A 21430-nucleotide genomic window follows, 5' to 3' on the forward strand; every position below is an offset into this window, starting at 1 on the left:
CCAGTACATTAAGTACAACCAAGCCTCCTGAAGGAGCTGGCTGTGAAGCTCTCAGCAAGACCATACCAGATAACAGCAGTTCAGGGTTGTTTAGCAGCATTTTGAGTCATTATCAGTCATTCCTATCAAACTGTTCCATAAGCTCTCTCCTTCTAAAGGTTCATCTTCTGAAACACCCACACACTAAATACCAAGATATACTAAATGTTTTCTTGGAACTCATTAGAGAAAGCTATCACTAGAACAAATCAGAATCTCATGTCTCTGCAGTACCGCTGCAGGTGGAGCACAAGTCTGTCCACTTAAATTAAGTGTGAGGGCTTCTTACTGATCTCTTCCTAGGAAATACAGCTTTGGAAGTTACTGCTGAGGGTGAGACAACCCTACTAGGCCAACATCTGCATTGAAAACTTGACCCACAGAGGTTTTGCAGAGTTGTACAAGACCTGAATGTGATGGGCAGTAACATCTCTTTCCAGATGAATTTGGGAAATATTCTGAAACTTGTTAAAGTTTCAGAATTTCCACTTTTCCCTTCAGTTTGTTATTCCAGTGGGAAGAACTCTGGCACATGGATGGTAAAATGGTTTCGTTGGGAGAACTGTTGGTCATCAGACTTACTTCTTCATTCCATAGCTACTAAGTGAGTATCTCTGGCTGGATTTGAAAGTCTGGATATTACAGAAGATGCCAAACCTTTGTACGTTCGCCAGTGATGAAGTCTGCTTCATTCAGGGTCCATATCCTTAGGGAGGAAAGAGTTACTGGGTTTGGAAACAGGGGCAAAATACTTCTCACTTCTGTTGTCCCAGTGACCCAGTGTCAAAGTCTACTCATGAATGGCCATGTAAGATATGTTAAGAGCTAAAAAAGAATCAGTACAGGAAAGCAAGCTAGAAAAAGGTTTTTCTTTAAAATTAACATATTGACTGATAGCTTTAAAACTCACAGTCTGGTGTGTTTTTAGCTTAATTCTGTGGTTTTGTTTGGCTCATGAGAAAATAACATTACTTCAGATGAAAGGCTCTGACTGGCATTGGGAAAGAAGAGAGGAGTGCAGTCTACAGCGTTTCTGCCTCTAGATCTCAACAACCTCCTGATTCCTCTCAGCTGCACCTGGGGCTGGTTTGCTGGAATAAGCAGTTGAAGTACCTCCATTTGCAAGGCATGGCATGCAACTCTGCACGATAGTTGGTTTTAAAATCCTGCTCTGAAAACAGCAGCTGCTCAGGAACCACTTTGCAAAGGGCTCTGCTCCCATCTCCACCCATAAGATGAGCTTCAGCCTTATGCTCATTGCATCACCCAAACAGAAAGAAGAAAAGAGCAAATCAACCAGCCACATCTTCTGCAGGAAACATGTCCAAAATGAAACCAACTTTTCACAGGATCTCAGCCTTCCTAACAGGTATCTGAAAAGGAGATAAATCAAGTCTTTGAGTGTTTCCTCTGGATTTGGAACCTTGCACTGATTTCATTAAGACATATTTGATCAAATGCCATGCCACAGGCAGCTCTGGCTCTAGAAAGCTGTTTTGATAGACCTACAGATGAATAACACTGCAGATAAAGCTACCCTAAAATCCAGCCCTGAACTGTCACTCCCATTAAACTCAGAACCGTATAACCAAGCAAGGACTTAAATTACAACCCAGGCTTACATTTTAAAATATTTGTTATAGTTACCCCTGAATACTTTCCTGTGAAACTTGATCAACGTGTTGATATATGCAGAGATTAAGTCATCCAGCCTCTACTGGCAGGGAAATTAACACTCACGAGAATAAGTCGCTATTCTTTTTGTCTGAAATCCAAAGAACCAGATTCTAATCTCAGCTTCACTGCAGTGGATTGAAAACGACCCCACGAATGCCAACAACTACTTAACCAAGAGGACAGTACAAACTAGGACTTCTGCTGACCTTCAGCAGCAAATATAATTATGCCATCAGTACAATAAAGATAACACCTGCATAAAGTGCACTGTGAAGGCGGCCAGTCCTATTACAAATAATTTTAAAACACATGAGAGCAACATTATTTAAACTCTGTAAGAATATACCACAATAACAGCCACAATCCTTAATGTACACAGGCACCGCACAAGAACTCCCACTCCACACATTATAATGACCTACATAATTTCTGCTTAATGATTCCTATTAAAGCTGGTGCCTATCTCCATATAACGCCTGAAGGGCATCTGCAAGAATGCCCATGAGCACAGCACACGCCATGGCCACGGCAAGCTCCTTGCCCAGCCCGCTTGCTGTGCAAGCTCCCAGCTGCCTGGGAGCACCAGCAGCCACCACAGGCACTTGAGGTCACAAGCTCTTGACTCAGTAGATGGCTGCTCTCTGGCTGCTAAAGAGCAATTTTGGTCCTGATGGCAATGTCTGAACAACCCTCGAGATGCAGGGTTGACACACCCAACAGGACTACCCAAGTAAGTAACGGTGCTCCTAAGACTTCAGCAACACACCAATTGGGAGATAAATTACTTTTGAAGTAAAACTCTTAGCTGCCTTCCATGCTGGCACACAGAGTGAGAATGTCTCACCACGGCTGAGCACTGCAGGAAGAACACATGGTAGATGAAAAGCAACAAAAATGAAAAAAAGTAAATTATATACACAAGAGGAGATCATTGCAGGACGCTTCAGATTCCCTCCTCTTGCCAATGACCCTCTTGATGTAGACGTAAGCCAGGCCAGTATGCTGGACAGACCAGCCCCTTGCAGGGTGCACGCTGAAAGCAGACTGTGAGAGATCTGTTACATCTGCAGGAGTGATGGAATGCTAAATTATTTTATAAACGCTTTGGCTAAAATGTATTTGCGCAGCAGAGAAATTATGAAGCCAAAAGGAAATCTCTCAGAAGAGATTCTGAGAGAAGTGATGTGAATTTCTGCAATAAACACAGTCCTTCAGCTTTTGTCTATCTATAACAACTTACTCAAAGATTCTGGGAATAGGAAGTAAAATTACTTTTATTATTATTATAATCATCTTAATTTTCACAGATAAAACCACAAACCAATAACATAAGAGAAGTAACATGCCCAAAGTTACCAGCACTTTTTGATAATAGTTCGAAATTCAAATCTGGTTGGGTCTCAGCCAGACCCTTCGTACATCATTGTCTCTCAGGATCTATGGGCAGACACACTTTCTGCTTGCACATACAGTTAGCTAATGCAAAAGTAAGTCTGAAAGCACATTTTAGGCTTGTCAGTCCAAGTACTCTGAACCAGGACATTAACTATGTTGTTTTAGCCATGCTGAAAATCTCAGGTATTTAAGAGAACTTAAAAAAAAAAGTCTCAAAAGCATTTAAAGTAAAGGCTAGTATAGCTAAAACCCCTGTCCATTTTTCTGCCTCTTCCCATTGCCCAGCCAGGTACCCAGCATAGTCCAGGAGCCCAAAACTGCCGTCTTCCGTTTCTCAGTCACCACCATCAGAAATGAGCATCTTCCCACTGTTTCTTTTCCCATTCTTTGCTCCTCAACGTTCATTAACCCATGCCCAGACAAGGAAGTACCCTCTACTCACACCTTACTCATTTTGAAATCCCCTCTCTCCTTCCTTCGACTTTCTCCTTAGACTTCCCACACTCACACCCTACACCTGAAAAAATCAGCAGTGGCTCATCTGATACTTACTAATGCTCACGAATCATTTTAGCTTTCACTAAACAACTCCAAACAGAGGGAAACAGCTCTGGGAAGGATGTTCCAGGATGCAGCTTCTGGAAACAGCTGAGGAAGCAGAGAGAAAGAAGGAAAACTCCACATCCTGCTGCTTTAACACAGTATGCAGGTTTATTCCCTTATACCCTACTAATCCATAGGGAATCACCGCAGGCTTCACTTCCAGCAGAACCCTTCAGGCTCTCTCTGTCTACGTTATCTGTTGGTTTGCTTCAAAGCAGAGCCCAAGCATACACTTTGCAAGCTCAGAGGACCAGGACCCCAGCATGAACCCAGCTAAAGCTCACCGTGTAAATTCTCCCAAAGACAAACCACTGCCAAACAGATGCACCACGTACTGGCGAGAGTCAATTCCCAAAGCCCCGTCAGCAGCGTACGTGCCTCACCATTTATTCCTGACCTCTCACAATACGGCTGCAAAAGCACACAGAATATTTGCTTGTAGTCCTAATGATCTGTATCACAGTGCTTTTTACTAATGCAATAAACCACACCAAAGGAGCCTTGTGGGCATCTTTAAATATTCCCTTCACAAACCATGCTGGGTAAAGAACCTCCCAAACAGATGCTGTCGTGCGAAGCGGTGGGAAGCGGGCCAGCAGCCTGCTGCAGGGCAGCAAAGCAGGCCGGCGAAGCCCCGTCCAACACATCAGAGGTGATCCAAACCTCGCACATCATTTGGAGAGTGCCGTGTCCACATATGGAAGGTCAATTGCATGACTTTAAAACCAGCCTGCTCCACGAAAACTCCCAAGAACTCCAGCATTACCCTACCTCCCAGCTCTGGGCAAGCGGCAGAGGTGCTAGGATGCTTTACCAGCACGTCGCCCCTCATCTCTGCACCATCCCTCATGTCACCCTCCAGCTATTCAGTATCTGATAAAATTGAAGCCTTTTGGCTACTGGAAAGTAGCAGCTGCCTTTTCACTCTGTTTGCATCCTGGCCCTGAATGAAAACCTCCAGTTTAAAATAACAATAGTAATAATGATTATTACTGTTGTTCTACCCAATTCTCCAGCTTCTTTGCCAGAGGAACATTTCCTTCTGGACAGCACAGATCTTTTTCTAGTGCCGGACTACTACAATAATACAGACGCCCACCATCAAGGGCAAAGCAGGAACAGAAAATGGTATTTTGCCAAAGTGCAAGGACAAAGAAACAGGCTGGTCTTTTCCAAAGGAAACCAGCAATTAGGCTGTCTTGAAGATCCTAATGGCAAACAGTAGTATCTGAATTTTGACTAAAAAATATCACAGCAAGCCTCTGAAAAAAAAAATTTCCATTGAAAATCTCAGCTCTGGGTTTACCGACTGCCAGTGTATCCATCGTATGCATTGCACAGCAGTGAAAATCCATAAAGCTGGGTCATCCCAGCACAAGCCGGCAACTCCACCTCGCATGCAGTAACACCACAAAGATGCACCATGCAAGCAGTGACTTAACCCACCTGACCACAGCAGGAGCTGCTGTTATTTAATCACCATTTAGAGGATACAAATGAAATAATTTCAAACATCAGCTTTCAAAAAAAACAAAACAAAACAAAAAAACAAACCCACCCCAGACACGTAAATGTCAAAATTGTTAAGTAATTATTTAAACATGAAGAGTTAACAACTGCTTTCACCCTGCGGCAGAAAACAGAGACATCCTCTTAAGAGTCTGGGTACCGTGATTTGTTTAAGCAATATGGGACATAATCATGTTTAATGTTAAAAGGATACCAGTGCAACATGTCTGATAGCAAAACTGACATTTATACCGTCATTATATCCACTTGTCACTACATTTAATCTGCATTATCATAGGAAGTGCTCAGATGGTTTGAAGGCAAAAATGTAATGTATGTTGGATGTTATTTAGGAATATTAATAAGCTCCTTTATTTTAAGATGTAAAACATTAATAGTTGTTCTGAAGAGGGCTCACTTTTAACCTTTAACAACATTCAAGTGGTTGTAATTTTTATCAGATTGTTTGGATTTTGATTTAGCTCAAGTCCTGAAGCTACAATTAAACTTGCAGCTACCTTCTCTCACTAGGCTTCCTCCAACAGCTGGAACAATCTTTGAAGTCTGCAAAGACACATAAGAAATGTTACTTACAGCCAGTTTGCACAGTGCAAGCAGAGACAAGTTGTGTTGTGCATTTCCAGGGCTGGTGACAGACCATTTCTCACCAGCACTACAGGAAGTCATTGAAACTATTTTCCCCTTCCCAGATGCTCCACAGACCAAGTTAAGAAGCTGGAAGTGCTGTATGGCAGGATTTTAAGAAGTGCCCTTAACAGCCCTAAACCAGATTTCGTTACAGTCAGCGTTAAATCCCACCACCAGCTCCACTGAAGTCAGAAATGGACTAACTCAGCCTGACCATGGCCACCTGCCTGGAAAGCCCAACACATCTCACTATGGGATGCTTAACCTACTTAAAAATAAAAAAATATTAAAAAAAAAAAATCACAGATGCCTTTTAAAGCAGAGAGAAATCCACTTGGACAGTAGGGAATGGAGGAGGATTTCAGCCCAGAGGAGCCACCTCACATGTTGCCACGTCTCTCCGACTGGCTCTGCAGCCGAGGGATGGAGCCATGGACTCTGCTTGAGCAGAATGGCAGCATCACCAAATCCACGGCAGAGGCTGTGCTGCTTTGGCACGTGTGTAATGTTCACTCATTGATGTAAAAGGAAGTTTGACATCATGCACTGAAAGCTATACAATTAGTAGCGGCATCATCCAAAAGGAAGAAATAAAATATTGTTTTCTCCCAGGCGAGGCCACTGGTGTTTTTTGTTTGTGTTAACTTGCTGTAAGTGCCTGCAGGGTCCGTGCTTTGATTTACTGTGGATGACGGGCAGTACAAGCACAGACATGTTTAGGTATAATTATTATAGTAGCCAGGCTCATACATCAAGATCAGCAGCAAAATCAACAACAGCTCAATAAGACAACGGAGAATTTTCCAACACAAAACCCTACGCCACTCACATCAAGGTTCGCTCTTGATTCTTTCAAGGAAAAAAAAAAAAAAAAGTTAAATCGGGAGTTTTTGAGATCAGTGGTAGCCTTGCTACTAACAACACAGAACACCAATTCCTCCCCAAGTTACTCTACATTTTGCAGTTTGCAAATGAACTTAAGCAAAAAACAAGCTAAAAACACTGTGTCTCTCAAACCACCACATGATATATTCTAGTCCAGGACGCAGCAAGTCCTGCCTCCATCTCCCAGCTCAGCCCTCAAGTCCAAGGGCACTAAAGAGAATACGGTCCTTAGGGTTCAGACAACACACAGAGCAAAGAATATTTATGGTTATCATCAACACTTTGAATTGTATTTATGAAAAAAAAAAAAACAAACCCAGAAGCTAGAAGTCTACGCAGATCCCCGAGCAGAGGTTGGGATGGCAGCCCAGGGCGTTTGCTTGGACCGTCCTTCACACTGCTCCCATCTTTTGCATCCTGACAGCATTAACAGCACCCAAACCCTACCTGCCATTGATGCACTCGTCCAGATTTTAAGATCGCTAGTATGACTTCAGGGTCTGACCCAATTCCTGTTACAATATCTATCATTTTTTTAATACCGGGACAAAATGAGGCCTATGCACTTATCTAAATTAAATAAGAATTAGGACTGTTTTGTTTTAGATGCATAAATTCTCAGAAAAAAAAAAACAACCTAAGAGACACCAACAAGGTATAATTTATAAATTTTTAAGATATTCACCATATTTAAGTGTCGTAGTTCAGCCCCAACGGGGACCAGACTACGCAGTCTCTCTCTCACTCCCCCCACTCTCCGAGAGAATAGGAGGAGATTTGACAAACAAAAGAAAACCAGGAAAAAAAAAAACCAAACACGCGGGTTGAGATTGAACAAAAAGTAAATTTAACAGTAATGACAGAAGAAAACAAGACAGTGATGGAACACAAATACAGTATAATAGCTCACAACAGATCTCCACATCCAGTCTCTTCCAACTAGCAGGGCCTCCCTTCAGCACCCTCCTCACTTATATACTGAGCATGATGTCAGATGGGATGGAATAGCCCTTTGGCTAATTTGGGTAAATTAACCCCAGCTGTTAGCTAATTAGTTAACTATCCCAGCCATAGGGGCTACCAGCTTCAGTTCTCCACCCAGCTCAGGTAAATATTAACTCTATCCTGGCCAGAACCAGGACATTAAGTCTCTTAAATCAATGACATAAAGATGCACATGGAAGACAGGCTACTCAGTTCCCCATTACTTTATATTTTCATTCCTTTCATTGATATACATGAGCAAAACACCTAAAAGTCTGGGGTTAATGCACGGTAAAAGAAAGCTGTCTGCGCTGGAATTACGGACACCAAAGTGTTCGCACAGTATTAAAAAGATTCAAAAAGTATCAGACAGATACGAATACTTCAATCCCAGTCAACACTTTTGTTGTATATTAACGCATCCTCTTCTATGCCACTGAATACAACAAACTGAAGCAACGCATTCCTGTTGAAAAGAATGGCCATGACCTGGACCAGCTTTCAACTAGCACTGATTAAATGCAAATTCTGATATTCTGCACCACACACCTTCCACGTGGTTAAAAAAAAAAAAAAAAAAAGTATCAAACACTTCCCATTTGTCACTGTCACTTAACACAAAAATTTATCTGGATGCTGGATAGATGAAGTGTCTCTGAGAAGAGCTCACTGGATCACAGACACATAGAAAACTCACTTAGTGTGCACGGGCTAAGCAGGGTTGAATTAATGAATGTCCTGTTGCTTCACATATTGAACGTCTGTCACTAAACCAATAATTTGCAAATGCAGAAGCAGGGACCGGGGGATGCACCGGCTGCAGCCGCTGATGGCTCCCTCCACCGCAGTCTGAAGAAGCAACTCTTGCTCGCTGGAGAGTGCCTGATCCCTGTTCCTGAGAATGACACAGGACATGAGCAACTAGACAGGCAGCATGCATCCACATTTGGGGCTTTATTTCCACTCGTATTTGCCTTGATTTCCGTTCCAGGAATGCTGTGCTAGTGAAAGGCACAGCGTGACATCCTAAGAGACTTACACCCTCTCTGCACTAACAGACGCAGTCTGGGTGGCAGCAGAAAAGCAAAAACTGCCCCAGAGCACACACCAGGATTACCAACAAGAAGGGAGGACTATTTCTCGATTGAAGCTTTGGCCCCTTGTCATCTATGGCAAAACTCCCACTGAAGTCAGCGTAGCCAGGATTTCACCTCTGTCGCAGCGATTTTGACTCCCTGCCCGTTCTGCCTTGGGACTTCCACCCAGGACAGTAAGGGTCTTAACAGCACAAGCAGCTTTTGTGTCACGAACTGCAGGCAGAAGTCGAAACCCTTCACACAAGCAACCAAATACGCATCAGACAGTTAAGGAATTTAAGACTGCTGAACTGTTAAGGGATTCAAACCTGTACCCAGAAGTATGATATTTCATGTTGGCACACCATGCTAAAACAAACTTTATCCTAACCAACTTTCTGTCCTCCTGAAAATCCTGACTGTAAACACAAGCGGTATGAGTGCAGTTGGCATGTGTCAGAAGACATTTGAGGACTCAGCACAGAAATACATCTGTAGTGGAACAGCAGCTACAAACTGCTCCTAACAAGAAATTGCTAAACACCCAAATTCTCACCTAATTGCCCACTTCACTGTATTTGACAGAATCCATCAACCAAGGTATGTCAGGCCACAACAGCACAACTTGATGGTAAGAACAATGACAACATAACCCGGTGGAATAGAGGGCCCTTATGTCAGAAATGAAGGAAGCTAGCACTTAGGGAAACTGGAAGTAGGGGTGTTATACCCTACCACTGTCCCGCACACACACAGGATAACAACACAGTAATGTAACACACAGTTCAGGGAGCATCCTGCGTACCATCGGCACACAGGTATGGAGCACAGCCCTTAAGACACCAACAGACACTATGTTAAGAATCAAGCTTAAAGGAGAAAAAAAAAAAAAAAAGGAGCAAAAGTAAAGAAAAAGACAGTATGATTTTCTGCATCGAGGCAAGTACAGCCAACCTGATGATTTTCTACAACACTAGCACCACCAAAGGATCAGGCAGAGGGATATCCATCGTTTCCAGCCCTGCAGTACATTGGCTCCTACCTGTCTCTCTCAACAAGACTCCAGTGTTTTTTGGACACACAGATCACGGCTGTAAGCTCTTTCTCAGCAGCACTCTCCAAAGGCAAGCTGGCTCCGGAGGGATCCTTCCTTCTCTCCTCACATCCACCACCAAGTCCTCTCCAAGGAACAAAAGTAACTTTTTGTTCAGCTGAAGGAAAAGCCCTCAGTATGTCAGCAGAAAGAAACAAGACAGCCAAGAACCAGCTAGGCTATTTTGCCTTGCCCTGCTTTCCCAGCTAAAGTGCATTCCCTCCCCACAACTGCTCCAGAGCAGCAACAAGCCCCCAGTGAAAGCACGCAGTCCGGGCACCGACTAGGAAAAGGTGCAGCACTTCTGCTCGGCGTTTCTCATAGCTCACCCTCTCCTGATTTTTAATTCGTTTTCCAAGAACTCAAGCCAGATTTCATAAAGCAAAGCATTTGCTAAATGAGAGATAAGTTAAAATATCTCTGCCTGTGGAGAAGACTTTTTCTTTTTTTCCCTTTTCTTTCTTTCTGCTGGACAGAGATTGGTTAGGGATCTGCGAAACCCCAATCAAACCAGGCACCTCTCTAAGCCAGTCTGACAGCGCTGCAAAGGGAAAGCAAAAGAGAAATAAGGAAAGCATTCATTTCCTCGAGTCTCTTCCTTTTAACCAACCTTGATGCTTTCGTGCCTCTGCCGGGATGCCAGCGCTGACTTCCCTTTATGTCCCATTTAACTCGCGTTTATTTTAATTGGATCTGGGACTACGGATACACGGCAACCCTTAATCCTCCCAACAACAAAGCAAGGGCATGCAGCCTCCACGAATAATAACCAAAAAAAAAGAAGGAAAAAGACACCCACTGATGCGTTTGTCGGGGCAGCGCGGCTCTCTTTTTCTCCTGCAAATAATCCAGCGGGGTTCAAAAAGTGGGCAGGGGAGGCTGGATTATTTCCTTTCACAGCAGAAGTTAGAGCCGGGCGAGCCCCGTTTAACCCGTCCCCGGCCGGAGCAGGTTCCTCCAAGCGCCTCCCCACGCACGCACACTCCGGGCACCAGCCCTTCACACACACGCTCACGCACGGGGCCACGGACACGCTCACACCCGCGCCGAGTTTCGGGCGTCGCGGGGATGCTGAGGGCAGACGCACTGCCAGCGCGGCGGGGATGGGGACCCTGCCTCTGCCCCGCCGAGCCCGCGGCGACCACCCCGGGCAGGGTCCGGTGAAGGGTTGGGGGGTCGGCTGCTCCCCCAGTGCCCCCATCACCCCCGGGGCAGAGAGCCCCCACCCCAGCTCAAACCATCGCCCCGTCGCCTGCAAACAGGGAGGGGAAGGCAAGCCCTCCTTTCTTTAAAAATATTTTGAATTAAAATAATACATCTATAGAGAGAGAGATAAAAATACGAACGGGGAGCTCCGCCGGTGGTATCCCTCTCTCCCCAGCCCAAGCAGCTGCAGCCAGTCCCCAGGCTCAGCCAAGAGCAACTGCAGCTGAAGAGCAGCGACAGACACGCACACCCCCTCTTTTCCCTCGCCCGCTCCCTGCGACAAAAAAAAAAAAAAAAAAAAAAAAAAATTAAAAAGGGAAAAAAAAAAAAACATTTAAAAAGCAGTGAGGAAAAAAACCTACAAAATGCGAAGACGGCTCCTGGCTGCGGGCGAGCCGGAGCCCGGGGCGGGGGCCGAGCCCAGGGGCTGCCGCCCGCCGCGGCACCTTGCGGGGCCACATTGGAGAGCGACCGGCCCCGGGGGGACGGAGGCGGGACACGGGCACCGCGCTCGGCCCCGCTCCCCGCGCCGGGGGAGCCACGGCAGAGCCCCCGCGGCAGAACTTTCCCTAAGTCGCGGCCGCGGCCCCCGCCGCCCGAGTTTGCCCGGCGGAAAGTTGCTGCCCCCGCTCCCGATCCCCAGGCGGGTACGCACCGGCCGGCTCAGCTCCGGGGGTCCCCATGCCGCCCCGGACAGGAGAGCGATGGAAGGTGAGGGGGTGCCCAATCCCCACCGCGCCGTGCAGCGCGCACCGCAGCCTGCCGGGATGGCGGCCCGCCCCCGCCCCACGGCCCGCGGGGAGGGACCGCGGCCACCGCCCCCGCCCCGGCCCCGCCCGCCGCCGAGCTCCCGCTGCCCAGGCCGCAGGGGGAGCAGGGGAACCGGTCCCGAAAAGTCTCTCCCCCCAAGGTCCCCCGCAGACGGAAAGGTGCCCGCTGTCCCCCAACCCTACCCCACCTCTCCCTCGGGGGTCACCACTCCCCTCGGGCCGCCGGGCTCGGCGCTCACTGGCTGCCCCCCCTCGGCCCCATCCGGTTCTGCACAGCTTTCCCCGAGCGGCGGAGGGGGCTGGGGGAGCCGGTTACCCCACTTCCCCGGGTAGTCCCCCCCGCCCCGATGAGCGGTCTCTGAGCAGGGTAGCAGCGCGGTTGTAACTCACCTGTCCGCGGAGTGCTGCTGAGGCTGCTGAGCCCTGGGTCTGTGACCTACGGTCTGTGACAGTCTGCGGCCAGAGCTACACCTGCCCAAAGAGCGGCTTTGCCAGCGAGGAAATGTATTTAGCGCCTTCTGTGCATTTGAACTGGTGTCCCAGTTTCAATTCTGCCTGTTTTAATAGGATGTTGTGATGAGGCGCATGTTTCATCATCCCTTCAATTCCTTCTCCAGCAGTGGAGCCCCTGCCTGACCAGGTATCTCGCTCAAGAGAGAAAGAGAGAGATCACTTGCACATCCTTTTTCTTTCTTTTTTTTTTTTTTAACAGTGGCCACCTTCAGCTATTCCCTCCTCTGTAAGAGCTTCGAAGTGCTGCTAATTTTGTTTTTTTTTCTAGTCTGCTGCTCTTTCACTTTGTCCATGCCTCCTACTCGGCTGCAGGTCACAACTGCTAAACTGAAGTACAGGTAAGAAGGTTCCCGTGAGGACCGGCAGCGTAGTGCCCTTCACCAGTTCCATAAAACACTCACATGCCCCGGTCAATCTGCTGCTGTAATTTAGTGTGAAGGTGAAAAAAACAAGTGAGCAAACAAAACCAGCCAGCAACTCCACACTAATCACAAGGACTGGGTAATAAGCAGAAAGCAGCAGGGCATGGTCTGCACTGTGAAAAATGAGAAGGAAAATAAATATCAAAAACTGCTTGTAAAATTTACCAGCTGAAATTAAAAGTTCTGCAATGGAAGTGTGCAACAAATACCAGCTTTGTCTAAAATCTACATCAGAGTTAATGATTTTACGCCCACTGCCTGGTTGCATTGGTCATGGAAAGTGATCTTGTGCAACCCGCCTTTTCTAGCAGGTTATTATCAATTGCATTAAAAAGCTGTCTAGAAATCACGAGAGAAGAATAGAGCCTCCCTGTGTCACTCACTAAATAAACACAGCGAGGAGATGTCCTGTTCCAAAAAGCTCATAAGCCACATCGACAAGACAAATTTAGAGTGGGAGGAAAATGTATTGTGCTGCAGATGGTACGGAGAAAGAAACCGATTTGCCCAAGGTCATGCAGGAAGTCTGTGGCAGAGCCAAGAACTAAACACAACGCTCCTGAAAACCCGTCTAAAAATAGAGTTTGATAATTGCACGTGAACTCCAGAAAACACACATTACACAGACAATCATCTTTTGACCAGTATTTTGGAGGTACTGGGCTCCATTTCATTATAATTTTCGACGGCACTGATAACTCAACGGTCACTTTCTAAATTTAAACCACATTATTTGAAAGTCCAGAAATTCATATTGTGGAACAAAAGGCACTAAGAGACAGCATCTGGGCCAACATAGATGCTTTCAGAGTGTGTCTGTTCTCTACCCACTTCCTAGGGGGAACCAGAAGGGTGTCCAAATCTGCACCTTTGCCTTGGGAAGGGGAGATCCTGTTCCTTGCAATGTTTTCCTGAGGCTCCAAGGGGCTGCATTGGCCATACCCACACGTTGCCTGGTAGCAGTACCCCAGATTTTATCCCATATTCCCTGGGGTTAAAATATCCCCAGAATATAGCTTTCATTTGCTCTCGGGAAACCTGTCTCAGGTGTCAGAAGGTGCCTTCTCTGTCTCCTCTTCCTATTCCAGCTCATTCTTGTTTGTTTTTTTTTTTTTTTTAACCAATGCAGAGACATTTCTTGCCAGGCAAAACCCACGCAACCAGAAAATGACAGTAACATCATGTCACACCCTTCAGGCACCCTTACTTGTCACTTAGGAAAGCTATTTACACATACATTTAGTGAATGTTACAATGTATAAATGCTAATGAGTATTAGCAGAAGTCGTTAATGCAGTTTTCCTTATTAATCAATCCTACCAGCATGGTAATGATTTCTCTTGTTCTTCTGGAGCTTCCTCCAGCAGGGAGTGAGCTCTGTTGATTAGCAAGACCATTTTGCATGTATATAACATTTTTGTTCATCTGTAACAACCTCATTATCGTATTTTTTTTTTCTCAAGGAGGTGAGCAGTTCCCAGTGTATGCTTAAGAAATAACTAGGGCAGAAGGAACTGCATTGTCTCCCACATCACCATTTTACAGTCATGTGTCTGTCAGGTTCTGGAGAATTTACCCCGCTGTGAAGGAGGATTGGGAGCAGGATGGCTGAGAAGCCCCAAACCAGGTAGCAAGTGAGGGATGGACCAGGAACAAAGCTCCTAGCTTCACACCTCAGAATAATTTGCTATTTTGCAGCATCTCTTGAGAGGTAAACAGCTTTGGATGACTGTTGGGAACATAGTAACGTAACTATCGTGTCTGATTAATAATGGCATCATGCTCCACAGATACAGACCAGGAGAGCTTTTAGGTTCCCACATCCTGAGTAGTGAGAAGAATCTCTCCTCGTTTTCCTGCCAAGATGATCAAATTCAAGAAGATGTGAGTAAACCACTGCAACAACAGAGTATTTTACTTTCTCTTAACTCAGTAATTTACATTGAAGTGATCATAAATAATTCAGCTAGTATAAATAAAAATAAATCCAAGCAGAAATAAAAGATTTTCCCAAAGACTGAAGGTTCAGAAGACAGGAAGACAGGTTTTAGACCTGATGTTAACTGAACCAGCAGTGAGCTATTGAAGCTGAATCTCAGCATACTATCATAAATTATGAAACATTGACATTTCACTTCAAATTAATGCAAAGGGCTATTTATACACTGTTTCAGAGACAGTTGTCTGGGCAAATTAATACACTGTTTCCTTCACTAGGCCAAATGTTAGCAACACCACTATTTTTCAAAATATCAAACTATTTGGGTATTGAAAATGTTTTAATGAAATCTGACCCCAGGGCTGCTGTGTGAGTTACTTTGAAAAAGTAGTCAGTTGTAATTCACTGGCTCCTTGATCCAAAATCTAACTTGATTCCAGATACTACCAATGGTTTTCAGTTGAGACGTCGCTCGTTCTCAGGGAATTGCTTTCTGTTTGTAGGTCCACAGGTCTACATGGGGAAAGATGTTCGACGGGCTATGACTGCCTTTCTGGGCTTGCTACCAATGAAAGGTCTGGATAGCAGAAAGCAGTGGAAGAACTAAGCATGAGCACGTAACAAAAATATTCACCGTACTTGCCTGAAATTTGAACTTTGGATGTTGAAACATCAGTTTATTGCTCATACGTATTGGCAATGGTTTTGTCTCTTTTTTTTTTTTTTTTCCAAAGGGGAAAAATTATAACACTCAAAGTGACTTTTTGTAAGACTACTTTTTACAGATCAGTGTTTTAGGTGTCATTTCAGTAAAGCATTTGTTAAGAATGTGCTTAAATACTGAATGGTGTTAGACTTATAAACAATGCTTAAGTCCTTCATTAAACTGAAGTTTAAAATATTTAAAATAATTATTTGAAATGTCATCCAAATGGTATGAAAACCACTAGTTATTTTTAGCAAATTCCATGGGTTTCTGGTACATCATTACGAATAGGATACTCTGGTATCTCCTGCTCAGAGCCTTTTTTTTTTTTTCATCTCAGAGATAAGATATCCCAAATCAGAAGTGCCTAAAGGTTGATGTGAACAAATCCACAGCCAAGTAACAGTCCCACATCCCGCAGGTGGGTTTCTCTCTGATGATCTGTTTCCCTGCAGAGATGCAGCTCCTTATCATACCAAGGATTTCTGTAGAAATTTCTTGCAGCTTTTTGGTCTCTTCTAACTTCTCCTGGCAGTGGATAACATTAGCGCAGCGTTAAGAAAGTTAACAAGCAGTGACAGTGCTCATAGACTTCTCTAGAAACGTGATGTGGCAGCACAAGACAGCTCAATGGTGACAACACCAGAAATTTGCTTCGAGGCCATTCTTTGCGTTTCCTCAAAAAACTATTCTTGCACAAATGTTATTCAAGGGCATGGCATGGCACCGCTCTGCAGGAAGGTCAGCAGCAGCGGGGTTTGCAGCCTGCAGATCCTCCAATGGGAATAATTAAGGGCACAGGTACAGCACATAGCTTATCGCTAGCTAGCAGTGCTGCTCAGCAAGAAAGATCTCTTGTTAATGCAGGGAACATTGCATCAGGGGTTTACCACATCTCTCCATCTCATTTAGAGACTGCAATGAGATCACACATCAAAAAATCCATTTTGACAGTGCATGTTGAAGTATTTATCTTGTATTATGCCAGATTATGCCATGTAGCAGAAAACTATTAGCATTTCTAGCAGCCGCACATCAGAAATTTGACTTAAACTCATAGAGTGAGGTCATCCCATGTAGAAGGGAAACATTCAAGCTGGTGTCTCTGCAATTTCCATCCTTTGAAGGATACAGTGATATTTGTGAAGGACCAGGTTAGCTTTGACAATTTAACTTTGATTATTTAATTTCTCTTTTATTTTTGTTCTGTTTGGCTCTCCCCAGCCATAGTCTCATCTCGTTTGAGCCTGGCTGCACATAGCACTGACTCCAAGAGGAGAGCATCAAATCCACAGCCTCCCTCCGCAGAGAACAGGCCTGCCAGTCAATGAAGGTTGCAGTGTCATCAGTGAGCCAAAGGCAAATAGCAGGAGGTGATGCTGGAACGCTTGCCCTCCGTCATGGTAATAAACTGCATTTGATGGCTTGATCTAACATATCAAATCCTGCTCGCAGAGAATTGAGAGCAGGGTTTTGTGCCTTTTAAAAAAATTTTATTGGAACAGATCTGCTTGAGGAAGGAAGTGCTGTGTGGAGCCAGAAGTTTCCCATTCGTCTCACAGCTCTGCCAGTGAGTTTCTAGGTAGCCCTTGAGCTCTATCTTAACCTCTTCGAGTTTTTTTCCTATGTTGAGAAAATAAAGGGAGAGAGTCACTGGGGATCATAAGATGAGAAAAGCTGATCTTTTTGTGAATTTATCAGTCAAATTGTAATTTGATTCCCTGTTCTGCTGTCTGTATCTTGTGAGACTTTAGAGAAAACATGGATTATTTCTGTGCCTCAATTTTTATGTCTGTTTCACAAAACCAGAAACACTTTTGGTCAGTCTCCTGATTTTAGACACATAAACATATCTATTGTTATGTATTTTACAGTGATTCACCTTCTAGAGGTCTGGCTTTGACTGAGGTCCTTTAATTTTGGTAAGAGAGTGCAACAAATAGTTCTGAGTTTTCTTCTTGGAGCACTTTGAGGTCAGTGGAAAGATGCCGTGGAAGTACATTATGTCAGTTAATACACCTGAAAGAATAAAATGAAAGCAACTTAATCGTATAAAAACTGTGAAAGGTCCTGCAACCAGACAGTAGAAATCCGTAAGGATCCGGGATACCGCACAGTGTAAGGGAAGGACTGATCATACACACAATAGTTTTGTAGAGCTTTTTTGTTCATTGTACCAAGAGCTGACTCTAGTAAACATTTAAACATGTGCTTAACTTGATAGACACAAGTGGCTTTTTGACTTCAATTTTAATGCACATTTAAGCTTAGGCATGGCTCTTTGTGGGGTGGGGATTTAGTATGGGATTCCCTGGTCCTTTATGCACGTGATTTCATTAGGGGTTGTCTGTTTCTGTAGCACTGCCTCAGGGCATGAGCCAAGCTCAGCTGAAGTCAGAGGGAAAGTCTACGGATTTTGATGGCAGTTGGACTGGACCCTTTATAGGAAACAAAAACAGATTTTGTGGAACATAAAAGCCAAAAAAAAATCCTCCTAAATTTGTGGGGATGAAATGCTCATTTCCTCTTTTAGGACTAGAGACTTTATAAATCAAGCTTCTAACCAGAGCAAAATTTTACCAGCTGTACTATAAGCCACTGAAAATAAGGGGAAAGTGTACCATACTCTCAGCAAACTCTTACAGAAGGCATTGCTTGGCTGCGTGTAACAGTTCAGCAGGAGGTAATGATGGTGTTTATTTGGGTTCACAGATTCTTTTGTTGTTGTATGCTTTCATAGTACCTGGTTTTAAAAAAAAATCTATAAATAATATGTTTACAAATGCCAGTGTATCTGTGGTTTCATGCCATAGCTGTCATGTTACATGAGGTGAGATGACTTTCAGTTGCCATGCCAAGCCATCCTAGCTTAACTTGTGTCACAGCTCCGGTTTCTGCCTTTGGCATCAGCTCATAATAGAGTTACAAGATTAAAAACTTGTCATTCCTGTAAGTCTTCTTGGTAATGAGCAGAGTTTGAGACGTGGATTTGCGTCCTATTTGACTGCATTGTTATGCTCCATCTTTTGGTGGCAACATTAATGACAGGTTGGCAGGTGCAGTTTGTACTTCCAGTGTTGGCTTTGCACGCTGCCCTCTGCTTCCAGCTGAATCATTCCCTAACCGAAATCCCTGGTGCTTGCGCTCGATGAGATGAGACAACAAAAGGAAAGGATGGAAAGCAAGGAGAAAAGAGGGGATAAAAGAGAGAGGGGAAGAGGAAAAAAATAGCTATCAGCTGGTCAAATAAGAACATCCAATATGCCCATGGTGGATGACTTCAGTAAAGACAGGTAAGAATAGTCAACTGTCTAATAGGACATAAAGACAAAACTAGAGACGGATGAAAGAGCAGCTGAAATGAAAGGATAAAACGTGATAAAAGTCAATCAAGACAAGTATAGCATTGTCAGCTTGGAGTGTCTTTATATTTTCAGTGTGGGTACCTGCTGAGTGCCTGCTGCCTCACAGCTCCTCAAAGAACCAGCTGGACCTGAGAAGTCAGAAGGTCCAGCTTTGCAAGGCCTCTAATTTTTTAGTGACACTCTTTCCCATTTTTCTGGAGATAACTGCAAAGGTTACTGTCAGTACACATTACATATCCAGAATATTAGTTTCTGTCTGGGGGTTAAGGGAAGATCCAAAGGAATAACAAGGCTGGATTGTTTAAAAATGCCTAACTACAGGTGCTGCAAGTTTTGGAGAGCAATATTCAACAATTAGAAAGGGCTCTGGTTAATCGTTGTCTGTTCAATACCCACTGAAAATCAGAAAGCTCTATCATGTCCTTCCATCTGGAAAACTGAATCATAGCTGCTACTCTTATCCTGGGGCTGCAAGGGTAGAAATGGATCCTCTGGTTTCTATTAAGATGCAAATTGAGATCTTTTCCACTTTAGAGCAGTGATGGTATCTCTTCGTACAGTGAATTCATTGGTATCTAGTAAGTCCATTTCAATTTTTTTCTTCTTTTTTTGCAACATATTTTTAGAAGTTTTACAGGAATTTAATATCCTTGAGATCCCTGTCCTTGAAAACAGAGATTCAAATGTTTTGGGAGCAGACTGACTGACAGAGGCAGTCATACGCAGTGTGACTGAACAAGACATTTCCACAGCAAACCAAGCTGCAAACACAGCTCGGAGCGCTGCATTGAGATCTGAACTGGGGAGACCCTCAGTAGGTTTGATATTTGTGATTTACACCTTATAAAAATGGGACCCTTGTCTGATGTAATTTTTCTTTTAGTCCTAAGTCAGTGGTGAAACTGCTGTGATCTTCAGTGAGATCAAGCTTTTGTTTCTTAATTCCCATATAAAAGAATTTCCTATCACAGAGGACCTGGCCAAACCTGTAATAAAAGCAGTGTTACAAGAGGGTCTTTTCCCTTCACCCAGTTACGCCTCACCCAGTCATCCCTCTAGAGACGACACAAACCAAGGCTCTGTCATCCCACTCAGTAGAGATTCCATCCTCTTCCCTCACCAGTACCTTTTCAGACGGAAAGGTGTTTCAATCTGAGTAGGTTGTGTGATGAGATTACGGCTATTTCTGTCTAGTGGAAGAGGCAGCAATCGACGGGAAAGGCACCCCCTGAAAGTAGCACCAGCTTCTGTGTTCTATTTAGGAGGCTACTGTACAAAATTTCCCAGTAATCTCAATTAAAGAGTGTGTTTTCATGCAAAAAGCAATCCTGTTCCCAGTAGCAACATTTCAAGTTTTTTATAATGCACTCCACTGTTGCTCCATATATTCTGCAGGGCTTCTGAAGCCATTAGGGTGTGTGACATGCATACAATAAGGTTGTCAAGCTACTTTTATTTCATGTATGTCAATTAGCTGCTGGGATTAATCACAGTAGAGAGAAGTGGCAAGGACAAACTGAGAGAACCAGCTAAAGGCAAGCTTAGGACAACAGGAGAGGAGAGAGAGGAGTGGATATTTAAGAGGCACATTTAGGAGACAGCTGGGGGAAATGAGAAAGGAAAGAGCTTGAAGAACACAGGCTGGGAATGCCTGGGAAATCATGCTTCAGTAAGAGACATAGAATCGTAGAATCATAGAATCATTTAGGTTTGAAAGGACCTTTAAGATTGAAAAAAAAAAATCTATGTACTTTTTTAGTAAGCATAAATTTAATGGGAGAATTCCTGAATTGATCTTCATTGGAGATCAATCATTTGACAAAGTGAAGTGCCACACTTACACATCATGGCAAGAAATGAGGAGTTGCGGCACTGGACCTAACCAGACGCCGATGGAATTCAGCAGCTTGGCTCTGAGTGTGTCTGCCTCCTGATGTTTTGCAGGGAGAGGCAAGAAACACCCTAACAGATGATGCGGGAATAACTTACAGACAGAAAGTTTCTTCTGGATAACTCCAGACAGTCATTGATTGGCTTCTGCCCTGAGGCATTACAGTTTATATCCCTAATATCTTTTTATATTGCCCAATAAAACTGTTGGCTGTTGCCATTACATGGGTAATGGACATTTATATAAAACTCTTTATGAGCTGTAGATGGAGATCATCCTCTTCACCACACACATGGAACCACCTCTGGAGTAAAATGCAGTAGCTGTTAAATAGCCTGGCACTATTAATAAACCCCAGCTACACTGAAGGGGAAGACTGACTCCTCATCAAGTCGAGACTGAAAGAGAAATTTAGAAAACCAGATTTTCCTTCTCCCAGAAGAGGTTAGATCAACACAGGGCCTTTCTGTGCTTCCTGGAAGTCATTAACTCCAGGCAGTTTGGGTTTCTGTTGTATATTGCCTTTAGAAACAGACAAAACCATGGCATTTCGAGTGTACCGTGGAGGAGTTCCTCTCCAAAGATTATCTACTGCAATTTGAGAGGGACAGCAGATTCCAGCATTCACTGAATTAATCCAAATATATTTCTTCAGTGAGATTTGATGTAGAAAATAGTACGTGCCTGAACACTTTTACCTTTAGTCATT

This window comes from Chlamydotis macqueenii, chromosome 1 (assembly GCF_036417535.1).
Source record: "Chlamydotis macqueenii isolate bChlMac1 chromosome 1, bChlMac1.mat, whole genome shotgun sequence".
Taxonomy (NCBI): Eukaryota; Metazoa; Chordata; class Aves; order Otidiformes; family Otididae; genus Chlamydotis; species Chlamydotis macqueenii.